The 12,729-nt window shown below is 31.3% G+C and overlaps 2 long non-coding RNA genes across 2 annotated transcripts in view; one reads left to right on the top strand and one right to left on the bottom strand.

Moving 5' to 3' along the window:
* The window catches only part of LOC124081582 (uncharacterized), a 28,176-nt gene that overhangs the window by 8,256 nt on the left and 7,191 nt on the right, over positions 1-12,729 (bottom strand). The gene's annotated exons all lie outside the window — the stretch shown is intronic.
* On the top strand, positions 6,781-12,475 carry LOC124081581 (uncharacterized). The gene is made up of 3 exons (XR_006848083.2): positions 6,781-7,205; positions 9,530-9,596; positions 11,846-12,475. It is a non-coding gene; the product is annotated as an uncharacterized LOC124081581 (long non-coding RNA).

Raw genomic sequence — 12,729 nt, 5'->3', positions numbered from 1 at the left:
CAGTAATTTGGGTCCTCATTTCTATTGATATCATATGAGTATTTGCATCAGAGCTTCCACCTTAGGTTGGCAGTAATTTTTATCTAGGGATTTCTAAGTTTTGATTCAGGAGTCATTTTGTCTAGAGATCCTGAGACAATGCTTCTTAGCCTCGCATGAGAACATGTGCCTGCTAAAGGGTCAACACCCCCAAAACCTATGACATAACTCCTAAAGCATGCTTGTGAAATTCCTCGTGCAGGCTAAAAAATTGCTCTGAAGTGCCTACAAGCTCTCTTCAGAAGGAAAGCCTTGTCAATTTGCTCCATGCTCTGAAAATAAGTCCCTTGCATGGGATTCTGGTGTGTGGTGTGGTCTTTGTGTGAATTCTGTGAGCATCTTTTCAATTTCAACCTCCCATATTTGTCCAGTGCTTAATTTTAGAACATTCTGACATAAGATACCCACAGACACCAATTTCGCTTGACCTATTTAGAAAATATTAGTATCTGAGTCTTGCCTTAAAGAAATCAGTTTGAACAATAAGTGTGTAGCTTCTAAGGAGAGTAGTGGGATATTGTGCAGCTGTAAGGAATCTTCTGATGCATCTTTCATGTAAAAGGCAGCTCATTTGGGGTTGCATACCAGGAATTCAACTCAGGGGCTCTCAACCACTTAGCAACACCCTAGACCTATTTTGTATTTTATTTAGAAACAGTTGCTTGCTGCCTCACCATTGCTGAGGCTGTTTTGATGAACCCTCCATCATCTAACCTCAGACTCCCAAGCCCCTGGGATTAGAGGCATTCTCCACTATGCCTGTCTGGTAGTTTATTTTTTATTTTTATTTCATAGACACTGTGAATAAAGCTACAATAAAAATGGAACAACCGTTATTTCTTTGAGAAAATTTTGCAATTCATTTAGATATACAATTATAAATATTATTACTGGATTGCATGGAATTTTCTACCCAGATTTATTACTTTTCTATTTTATTTATTCAGGTACTCTAGATCAACCCATAGGCACTTTGCCACTGTGATACACCCCAACCTGCTCCTCCTTTGTGATACAATGTCTCACTCACTTGCTTAGGACCTTGCCAAATTTCTGAGACTTATCTTGAACTTGAGATACTCCTTCCTTATCCTCCTGAGCCACTTGGAGCATTGGCATGTACAGCCTTTCTCTTCTACCCCAAATCATTATTATTGGATTATATTGCATTTTTATCTTCAGCTTTTCAAAAACCTTAACACATTTTTCAAAAATATATTTAGTAAATTTATATTGTCACCAATACTTTTACTTGAATATATACTCTGGCATCCCTGTAATTATTCAGATATTTGTTTGCTTTATTTTCATTTGCTTACTGGGAATTTGACCCAGGTGTTCTTACCACTGAGCCACATCCCTAATGATTTTCATGTTTTATTCTGAAACATAGTCTCACTAAGTTGCTTAGAGCCTTGCTAAAACCCTGAGGCTCTCTTTCAAGTCACAGTCCTGAACCTCTGGGATTACAGGCCTCTGCCACAACACCTGGCTTTGGATTTTTTAAAAGCCATACTAAGAGCCCTGCATAGGGTGCAGAATACCTCTTGGATTCATGTACTAAATCCATGAGTCAAGTTTATGTGAAGTATGTAGGAGTGTTGTATAAAGATTTTTTTTGAAATAGGGATTTCTGGTTTCTAACACTTTTTCAGAACTACTATTTGGTATAATAGTCCATACAAGTGCTGGAAAAACAATGCAAATCCATTGGTTTTCAATCTATGTAGATTTGCACATGCTCAATCACCATTGCTTCCAGAGCTTGGAATATCACAAGATAGTAACTTGAACAAAATATGTTCAATTTGAGAAACTCAGTGTACAAGCAAATTCCTTCTGGGAGCAATTGGTAGTTCTGCTTTATTACTGGAGTTAACAGGTTGGGGCTGGGCTCATGAAGAGCTAAAATCTCACTCAGTGTACCAGTGGTTTGTTGTATTTCCCCCTGTTATACCCACAATACAACCTGGAAAGAAGCTCCTCTGATAGCAATAGTAATTGGGGAAAAATTTGGGCAAATTTCTTATTGAGATGAACTAACAGCTTTGATATTTGGCTACTTCATTGCTTTGATTCCACCTGATAAAACACTTGCAGAGACTTTCATGGACCCTAGAAATTACCACATATTTTTTGGGTTAGACAGTTTTGTACCACAACTTCAATATTTCTGTTTACTGTGGGTGACGCTGTTCACTGGGGATTTGGTCCCAAATGTTGTACTTTACTCAAGAAAGAACTAATGCTCAGTTACCCCAGGTTTTTTTTTTTTTTTTTTTTTTTTTTTTTTTTTTTTAATAAATTAAAAGTAGATATTTTCTAAATTGTTAAATGTATTTAAGCCTCTCTACTCATTTATAACCTTGTCAAAGAGAAACTTATAACATGAGTAGCTTCTTAATTGTATTTATAGATGAAGGGAGAGTCCAAAATTATAATATTATTCTTTTTTTCAACATTATCTTCCCTAAATATTTTATTTTTGTTGTGTTGCTAAGTTTGGAACAGAGTACCTTGCACATTCTGCAAACACACTCTACTAGTGAACCATACTACCAGTCCCAAATTTCAACTTCAAATAGGATAATTTCACCAGTCACATCCAATATTATTTTTCATGTGGATAGTTCTTTTAGGTCATTCTATTGCTGTTAACAATAACAAAAATTTATATACATATGGATTCAGATTTAGTTCAGTTTTGATTAATTTATCTGTATTATTGGTATATAGGTTTATAATATACATTAATCTCACATAACAATAATTATTTTATTTGGTCTTCTAAATTAGAGGTCTGAGGCAATTTTACATATTTTTTCTCAGATAAATTTTAGAAAAAATAATTAAGCATGCTAAAATTTTGATGGGAGCATATTATAAATTAAACTGTTAAATGGTTGTCACTACAATTATGAGTTCTATTTACACACATAATGTGTATAATGGAGCATTTTATGTCCTCTTTAAATTTTTGTTTTGTGATAAGTTGTATATAGTTTCCTTGAAAGCCTGTATACTGGTGATGTGTTACACAGATATCACTTGTGTGTAATACTTATGTATTTTAATACCAAGTCATAAAATTAAGATAAAAAATGTCTGGAGATGTGGCTCAGTGGCTAAACAACTCTGTGTTCAAACCCTAGTACCAAAAAATATATATTAATAGATATGAATACATTGATCACTAAAAGTGGGAAACAGGTAGGCACAAGAAAGTATGGCAGACCCAGCAATTGCACACTTGAATATTTATTGCAGAGAAATAAAAACTTACGTTCTCACTAGACTTGTACATGAATACTTATGGCAGTATTTTTCATAATCACTCAAACCTGAAAACACCTCAATTATACTTTGACGCAAACAGCCACATTATCCTTCAATGTGTTAAACAAGCTTTAGTATGTCCATATCATGGAATAGTATGCATTAATCAAAAGGACAAAATATTCACAAATCAAATAGTTGGATGACTGTTCTAGAGAATTATTCTAGTGAAGATGAATTTTTAGAGATTGCATATTTTATTATTCCATTTAACTAATAATCCTAAGTAAGCAAAATTATAGAAATCAAGAACATCTTATTGTTTGCCAATAGTTTGGAAAAGGATTCTGTTGGGAGGGAAGTAAGTGAATAAATAAAATTGCACCATGAACAAGGGAGCATTGTAGTGATGGAAATATTTTATATCTTGACAGTAGCAATGTCACTATGTAGGTTGTGATATTTAATTCTAATTTTGAAAGATGGTATTGTTAGATATCACTCTGTGACATTTCTTATTATATTAAGTGAAGTCTTTATTTTGAGGAAATGTGACATTTTCTTAGTTAGACCTGGAAAATAATAATTAAATACTGTCATTTGATACTTAGAGGGAACTAACTAAAGGGAATATAAGATCGCTTTGTATTATTTTTTGCAGTTTCTAAAAAAAATTGAATTTAAAACAAATCTACACAAAGAAAAGAGTGCTATTAAACAGCATGCATACTCAAATATGTTATGTAGTCAGAATTAGCATGTTTGCAATCATTAGGTCACTACCAAGTATTGATAGGGAAATTTGTTTTTTGAAAATAAAAAATAAAGTTGGTATCTATGCACATATTTTATTTTTTTAAAACAATGTCATTGCTTATGCATATTATAGTTCTGCATTGATTGTATGATAAATAAAACAACAGAACAACAACAGAAAAGAACGAATGTAGAAAAATCTGGTTTATACATGTCTTCTAGTGTAAAACTGTGTGAGACTCTGTCAATATTTTGAAAAGTATGTGATATAAATTAGATTTATGGAAAAGCTTAACAAATTTATCTACATATGATTTTGTCAGGTGTAAGAGATTTTGGAAAGTGTCATACCCCAGATATCTATGGCGAATGTTTTATGATAAGAAAAGATAATAGCTATTAAATATTTTAGTAACTAAAATCTGAAACAATTTTTTTCTTGTTTCTATTCTAGGATACTTAGGTAAATAGCCAATGTTGCAAGGCAATGTTAGGGTGCAGGCAACTATAGTGATAATGACCTAGGTACCAACCCAAGTTAAACCTCCATCATGACCAAGGTATACTTGGTGGTTTCTCTGCTCAACTTGGAAGTAGCTGGTGGTATACAATGATTCTTTTCTTAGCTATAGCTGCACACATAAGACGAGTGTTTGCCTTCCAAATCCATGTTTGTCCAAAAAAATGTATTTTTTTTCCTCTGTAGAAAATTCATTGACTATGTATACATATGTGTCTATTTGATCGTTATATTTTATTTCATAGACTTATTTGTCTACACTTATGCTTTTAGTAAACCTTGAAATCAGATGGTATTAGTTTCCCAAAGAGAGATTTTGTGATATTATTTTTTTCTATCCCAGATATTTTGCATTTTAATATAAATATTAAAATTGATATTTTAAGTTCCCCTTTTATAAATTTCCACTTTTGTAGATACCTTTTTTTGTATAGTCTGGGATTATGATATACTTCAATTCATAGGTGATTAAAAAAGTAATACCTTAAAAACACAGAGACTTTCAATCAATAAATATAGTATATCTCTCCATTTATTCATGCCTTCTGTAGTTTATCTAAGTTTTAACCTAATCTTTTGATCTAGAGATCTTACATTGTTTCCTGAAACATTCATAAACATTTTGTCTCATGATACTAATTAAATTGGTTTACTTTAAATTTTTCATAATACACACATATAATAAAATTTTGTTTTTAAGTAAGTCCCAGCTATACTACTTTTTGTATATTCCTTGGTTTCTAAATCTATTAAATAGAGACAATAATACCAAAAAACTTTTAAGTTATTATGTGTCCTGTGAACAGTTAATAAGAAATATAATTTAAACCTCTAGTGATGACACAGAGGTCCAATGTTATGCTGCAGAGTTATGCTATAAGTTTCACATTCAAAGTTAATTTAATTAAATTACACAGCCTCATTCCCACTTAAGATTTTTTATAGCCCAGGTTAGAATTCAGAGATTTTTTTTGAAAAATGTTGCTTTGAATTGCCTATAAAATTTGTTTTATTTTGAAGTTAATTTGAGCTGTGTAGATTATCCTGAGATGATAATTTAAAAAGAGATGTAGACATTGAGATGATTCTGCTCTCACAGTGTGAATCAGTGTGGCCAGAGTTTACCCACCCTATGTCCCTCAACACCTCACCTCCAAAAACCTCTGCTTGTTTCCTCAGAACCTCTGCATGGTTTACTATTATATTAAGTGAAATCTGTATTTTGTGTAAATGGAATATTTTCTTAGTTAGACCTTGAAAATAATAATTAAATACTTTCGTTTCATAAAGACTCATGCATGGTTCAGGATAGAGTTTCTTTTTCAAGCATAACTGAAAATCATAAGTTCAAAATTTAAAAAAAAGATAATTGGTCATGATATAAACATCAAAATAGTTCATTATCTGAATTCACCATTTGCTGTTTCTTCTCTATTTTTCCAAATAATTCATACCAGTAATGATGAGAATAAACGGAAGGAAGGTAAATGATATTGTAAAATAAATAAAACTATAATAAATTCTATAAAATCAATTTAATTTTATAAACTAGAGAGATTTATTGATGGCATGCTGGCATATTTCTTTTCAGTCAGTCTTGCCACATTACAATACACCCACATGCATATATATATATATATATATATATATATACACACTCAAACACAATTTTTTCTGTCCTGATTAGTATATGCTATTTTTGAAGGCACCAGTGATTGAACCAAGAGCTGCTTAACCACTGAGCCACATTTCCAGTGCTCTTATATATATATTATTTAGCTAGATGGTCTTGCTGAGTTTCTTAGAGCCTCACTGAGTTGCTCAGGGCCTCACTAAGTTGTTAAGCTGGCTTTGAACTTGCAATACTTCTGCCTTGGCCTCTTGAGCCTCTGGGATTAACTACATTCGTTTTTATTATCTGAAAGACAATTTCCCGTGACCTTGAATTTGAACATCAGCAGTCTGAATCAAAATGTTCAGTCATAAGTAATAAAAAAGTTGAATTTAATCATTCTCTTATTAGTAATATTTAGGCTATTTCAAAGTTTTACAACTACAAATAATTCTGCAATAAACATTGTTTTACATAATAAATTTCTAGGGAAATTATTACTGGGTCAAATAATTTTTTTTACTGGCTTTGACTCCTATTTTAATTGAGTTTAATAAATTTAAAAACTATAACTAACTGGTTTCTCAAAGAATATTTTTGTAAAGTTCTAGAATTTAAAAAATTATTACTAGTTAATGATTAAAGGCCTTACTAGTCATTACTTTTAGAAAAGGTGGGAGCAAACACAGTATATATTACTATTTTATTTAACCCAATACTTTTCAAATTTATTTGAACTTGGTATTACTCACTTCATCTTCCTTCAAATTTCCATTCTTTCTTTCCTTTTTAAGGATGTTTCTAAAATCTCCCACAGGACAAATCAGGAATTGTCACTATTAAGTTTCCTGCACATGGCATGTGTGCACACAAGCACACAAACACACACACATACACACCCTCACGATATATTATTTTGCTTTTTTACTTTAGATTGCTCTAAATAATCAGGAGTTAACCAAGCACAGTAGAAGTTAAAGTTATGTCTGGGGGAAGGAAAAGGTAGGTTAGAAATAAAATGAAATTTTCCTTCTCTACCCTGAATACTTGCTTTATATGTTCTTTCTCAATAGTCTAAATTCCTTTTGTGACCTCAAGAACAAATAACCAGTAAAAAGATTTAAAACATGTTAATAAAAACCATATTTTATAAAAGGATCAAGTAGTCTAAGATTTTGTAAGTACCAGCCTCTGGTATTTTTAAAATCACTTTGTGTAGGAAATACCAAAATTTGTAAACATTTTTTTCCAAAACAAGCTATGAATGAAGGGAAATCTGTTTACATAAAATTAACATCCCTTGCTTTTGTTAACATTGTATTTTTTACAAGTTCTGTTGTTTGCTATTGGTATACTTTGCCATCATTTTCTATTTATATGCTAGGTGAGGATAAAGGATTCTGTGTTTTCAATATCTAAACTTGCATACTGTAGGGTTTCTGGTAGGCTTTCAGTAAATGTTTGTTGATGTAGGCCTGGAAGTTCCTAGTCATTCCAAGGGGCATACATTAATGATTGTCACACTCAAATCTTAGGATGACTATGTTTTGTTGAATATATCTTGAAAATATAGGTTATTTAATTTTATATTTATATCTGTTTTGTCTATAAAAAGATTTAAGGTGGTGTCCATGAATGCACATAATACAATAGAATCAAGTACAATTAAAATAAATGGATAGAAAAACAAAATTGAAGAGTTTACACTTTCCAATTTCATTATTTTTGTGAGAGTAATTAATGCAACATAACATTGACCTAAGAGTAAAGATAGAATTTAGTGAAATAGAATTGATATTGCAGAAATAAGCTCTTAAAATCATGTTCTTTTGAATTTTGATAGAGTTGTCCTTTTATCAAATGATTACTCACATGTAAAAAAAAAAAAAACCTCTTAATAAAATTCAATCATACATAAGAATTACAGACCTAATGCTGAGTGGTAGAACTATAAAATTTTTAAAAGAAACCATACAAGAATCTTTATGACATTGGTTTAGGCAGAGAGTTGTTAGACATGACACTAAAATCACAATCCATAAGAAAAAAATAATGAATTTCATTTTATTAAAATTAAAATTGTTACACTTCAGGAGACTGGGAATCTCAAGGAAAAAAAATAAACCTACAGATTGGGAAAAATATTTGCAAATTAATTATGATAAGATTTTTCTATACCTTTGTTTTTGTTTTGTTTTGTCTGTGTGTGTGTGTGTGTATATATATATATATATATATATATATATATATATAGCTCAGGATTAAACTCAATGCCTCACACATGCTAGGCAATTGCCTTACCACTGAGCTACAATCACAGCATAAGATGTAGTTTTTAATACACATTTAAAAAAATATTCAAACCAAAGTATTATGCAAACCAAAGTATTATGTCAGCAGTAGAACAATATATTTATTTTTACTATGTTATTTATATTTCCTTTTCTGATGAATGAATATTATTTTTATACAATTATTATAAAAGTACTTTTAAATTATAAAATCTTGAAACATCATAATAATAACTAATAAGGAACTAAAGGTTAAGCCATTTAGTTATGTACATAATATTTTGTTGTAATGGTAAATATTATCTGGCATTTCTTGCAATATTAATTTAAAAAATCTTGATTATTTCATATTTTTATTTCCTCAAAAATATTTGTGAAGTTATGGATATTCTATTTTTTTTCACTCAACATTCTCTAGATTATATGAAGTACTTTCTAAAGTCATACCTTTCTAAACTCTATACCTTTGAATATTGATGAATGTTAGATAATCTATTAACCTTTTTGGAATTATGCCATTTATGAAACACAATACATAATCATATATCTGAATATAATTCATAACCCAACTTAGTTGATAAGATAAAGATTTAATTTATTATTTATTTTTTTTAGTTGCTGAATATTTACTTTGTTTATTTATACGTGGTGCTGAGAATTTTACTCAGTTCCTCAAACATGCCAGGCAAGTGTGCTGCTACCACTGAGCCCCAGCCCAGACCATTTATTATTTTTTTAGAAGTTCAAGTGGAGAAGTTAAGACAATTTCATACAGATTTATAGAGATATGAACATAAATGCATATTTCTTATCAGTTAATAAACCTGATCAGAGAAGACACTGGAAGTCTGATATTATAATAAGATATAAAATAAAAATTAGTAAATATGATGGGTGGGGCTCACTGGTAGAGGGATTCCCTGGAACATGTGAGGTTGTAGGTATAATCCTCAGTGCCACATAAAAATGAATAAATCAAAATAAAGATATTAGAACAAAGATTCAATGAAGTCTTTTTTTTTTTTTTTTTTTTAGTTTTTCAGTGGGCACAACATCTTTGTATGTGGTGCTGAGGATCGAACCTGGGCCACACGCATGCCAGGTGAGCACGTTACCGCTTGAGCCACATCCCCAACCCTCAATGAAGTCTTTAAAAAGTGAAGAATGAAAATCTGCAGCTAAAATTACACTATAGTTCATTTGCTTAATGCATTTTGTTATTAAAACAACAGATTGTATATAGATTTAGCTTCAGTATCATTACATAATGTAGAACAGCATGCTGAGAAATGATAAACTATACTCTATTAATTTGTACTTTATAAGACGTAACTCTTGTTATAAAAACAAGACTGACTTTGATTTTTTTATATCAGAAGGACATTTTAGATTCTGAAAAACACAGCTGTTATCAAATGTATTGCTTTCCTTTTAGATAAATGTAATATAATTATGAATATCGAAAAAGCATTTTGTTCATTTCTCAAAAAGCTAGATTTATTGAAGTTTTCATATATATACATACATATCATTTTTTGCAGAGATAGAATTGAGGGGCACTCAACCACTGAGCCACATCCATAGCCCTAGTTTTGTATTTTATTTAGAGATAGGGTGTCACCTTACCAAGTTACTTATTGCCTTGCAGGTGCTGAGGCTGGATTGTTTTCATTTGTTTTAGTTGTAGATGGACACAGTATCTTTATTTTTATTTATTTATTTTTATGTAGTGCTGAGGATTTAACCCAGAACCTCATGCATGCAAGGCAAGCACTCTACGTCTGAGCTACAACCCCAGCCCCATGAGGCTGACTTTGAACTCGAGATCCTCCTGCCTCAGCCTCCAGTTAAGCTAGGATTAAAGGCATATGCCACCATACCTAGCTTAGGTTTATATTTAATAGGCTTAAATTTTAGAGCACTTTAGGTTTTAACTTTTAATTATTCTGAAAACTATAAAGCCATGAGAAGATGTAGAAGAAACTTAAATGACTTTTATGTTCACAGAATAATTGTCAGTATAAATATTTCTTCATACACCTTTCCCAGACACACACACACACACACATACACACACACAAATGGCCCTTCTTTCATCATCAACATCTCCCACCAGGGTGGTATAATCTTTTGAATCAATGAGCCAACTCTGACACATCATTATCACTTAATATTCATAGTTAGCATGAGGGTTCAGTCTTGGTGATTGTACATTCAGTAGGTTTGGACAATATATAAATCTGTATCATTCAATAGAGTGTCACACAGAATATTTTTATGGCCTAAAAGTCCTCTGTGCTCTATCTATTCATATCTTCTGCCCCTCTGACTCCAGAAAGCTACTGATCTTTTTACTGTCTTCCTAATTCTGCATTTTACAGAATTTCATGGATTGGAATCCATTGCATTCTTTTCAGATTACTGTCTTTCACTTCAAATAAGCATTTAAGGTTTTTCCCACATCTCCTCATTTATTTTTAAGGCTGAATAATATTATGTCATAAATGCACTGGTTCTTTTACCCACTCACAAATTGAGGACATCATTTTTGATTACAAGTTTTGGCAATGATAGATTAATCTGCTGTAAACATTTGTGTGCAGGTTTTTATGTTAATGTAAGTTTTTAATTCAATTGGGTATGCAGCAAGAAGGGCAAATCAAGATTGTATGATTAATACACATTTGATTTTTTAAGAAATGTCAAACTTTCTACCAGAATTATTTTATACTTTTGTGTCTCTGAACACCATGAATGAGAGAGCACCTGGTACATCTAACCCTTTCCAGCATTTGACCTCCTCAGCATTAGATTTTCAACATTCTGATTCATATCCAGTGGTATTTTAATTTGCAATTTGCTAATGTCTTTTATGTTGAGCAACTTTTCATATTCTTATTTTCCATCTATATATCACATCTGGTCAGATGTCTGTACAGATCTGACCATTTTTAAAACTGTGTTGTTCATTTATTATTATTTAGATTTAAGATAATTTAAATAATTTGAATGAGTCTTTTATGAGATATGCTTTGGAAATAGTCCTCTCTGTCTCTGGCTTATCTTTTATTCTGTTTGACCTTATCTTTCACAGGGCAGAAATTTTGATTTTAACTGAGTTCAACTTAAATGATTTTTCTCTTTTATGAATTTGGCCTTTGGTGTTTGTATCTAAAATGTTATCTTGAAACACAAGGTTATTTATATTTTCTCCTAGTTTATCTAGAATATTTTATCCTTTGTGATTTACATTTATGCATACATTGTATTTTGAGTTAATTTTTGTAAGAGGTATGAGATGTGTGTATAATAATTTTTTGAAATTTATATGTTTATTTTCTGTTTCCCCAGCACCATTTGTTGAAGAGGCCATCCTTTCTCCAATGAAGATTCTCTCTCCTTAGTTAAGATTAGCTATCTTGCTGTGAATCTACTTCTGGGTGATCCTTTGTTTGGATTGTCTTTTCTTTAGTAAATGCCATACTATCTTGATGCTTGAATCTTTATGAGTCCTCAATTGATGGGGCTCCTTTCCTGTATGTGTTATTGTTTTCAAATATTAAGTGTGCAATTCAGTGTCTTTGCTTTTCTGTATAAGGTTTAGAACCAGCATGTCAGTAACACAGTTTAATTTTCTGAGAATTTAAAAATATAATAATAATATTTTAAGTAAGAATTACTTGACAAATAGTAATTGTTTATATATATATAATTTCTTTTTTGATGGTGCTGGGGGCTGAACCTAGGGTTTTGTGCATGCAAGTAAAGCATTGTACTAACTAAGCTATATCCCCAGCCCCTATAATTGTTCATATTGATGGATAAAACTTTTTGAAATTTTGTTTGGGATTGCACTGAATCTGTAGATACAACTGGGAAAAACTGGCATCTTAACAGTTCTGAGTTTTTCTTTTCTGAAGTGTGAAATATCTTTTTTTTATTTTTCAAAAATTTCTAAGTAAAGTTGTAATTTTACTCACAGTGATCTCGACCACATGTCATTAGATTTAAACAGAAGTATTTTATTTTTGGTGAAGCTATAGTAAATTCTATTATTTCTTTTTTGGGGTGAGGGTGTTGCACTATATATTGAACCTAGGGGTATTTAGCCACTGAGCCACATCCCCAGATCTTTTTATTTTTTTTTATTTACTGCACAGTCTGGCTGGGCACAAAATAACCGAGCCACCACATAGCCTTGTAGGTTCAAAACAGGAAGTCCTTTATTCTCCGCA

The sequence above is a fragment of the Marmota monax genome, unplaced genomic scaffold (genome assembly GCF_021218885.2).
Source record: "Marmota monax isolate L192 unplaced genomic scaffold, Marmota_monax_Labrador192_F-V1.1 WCK01_AAM20220418_F8-fsc00721, whole genome shotgun sequence".
Classification (NCBI taxonomy): Eukaryota; Metazoa; Chordata; class Mammalia; order Rodentia; family Sciuridae; genus Marmota; species Marmota monax.
This window is presented reverse-complemented; position numbering and strand designations above follow the sequence as displayed.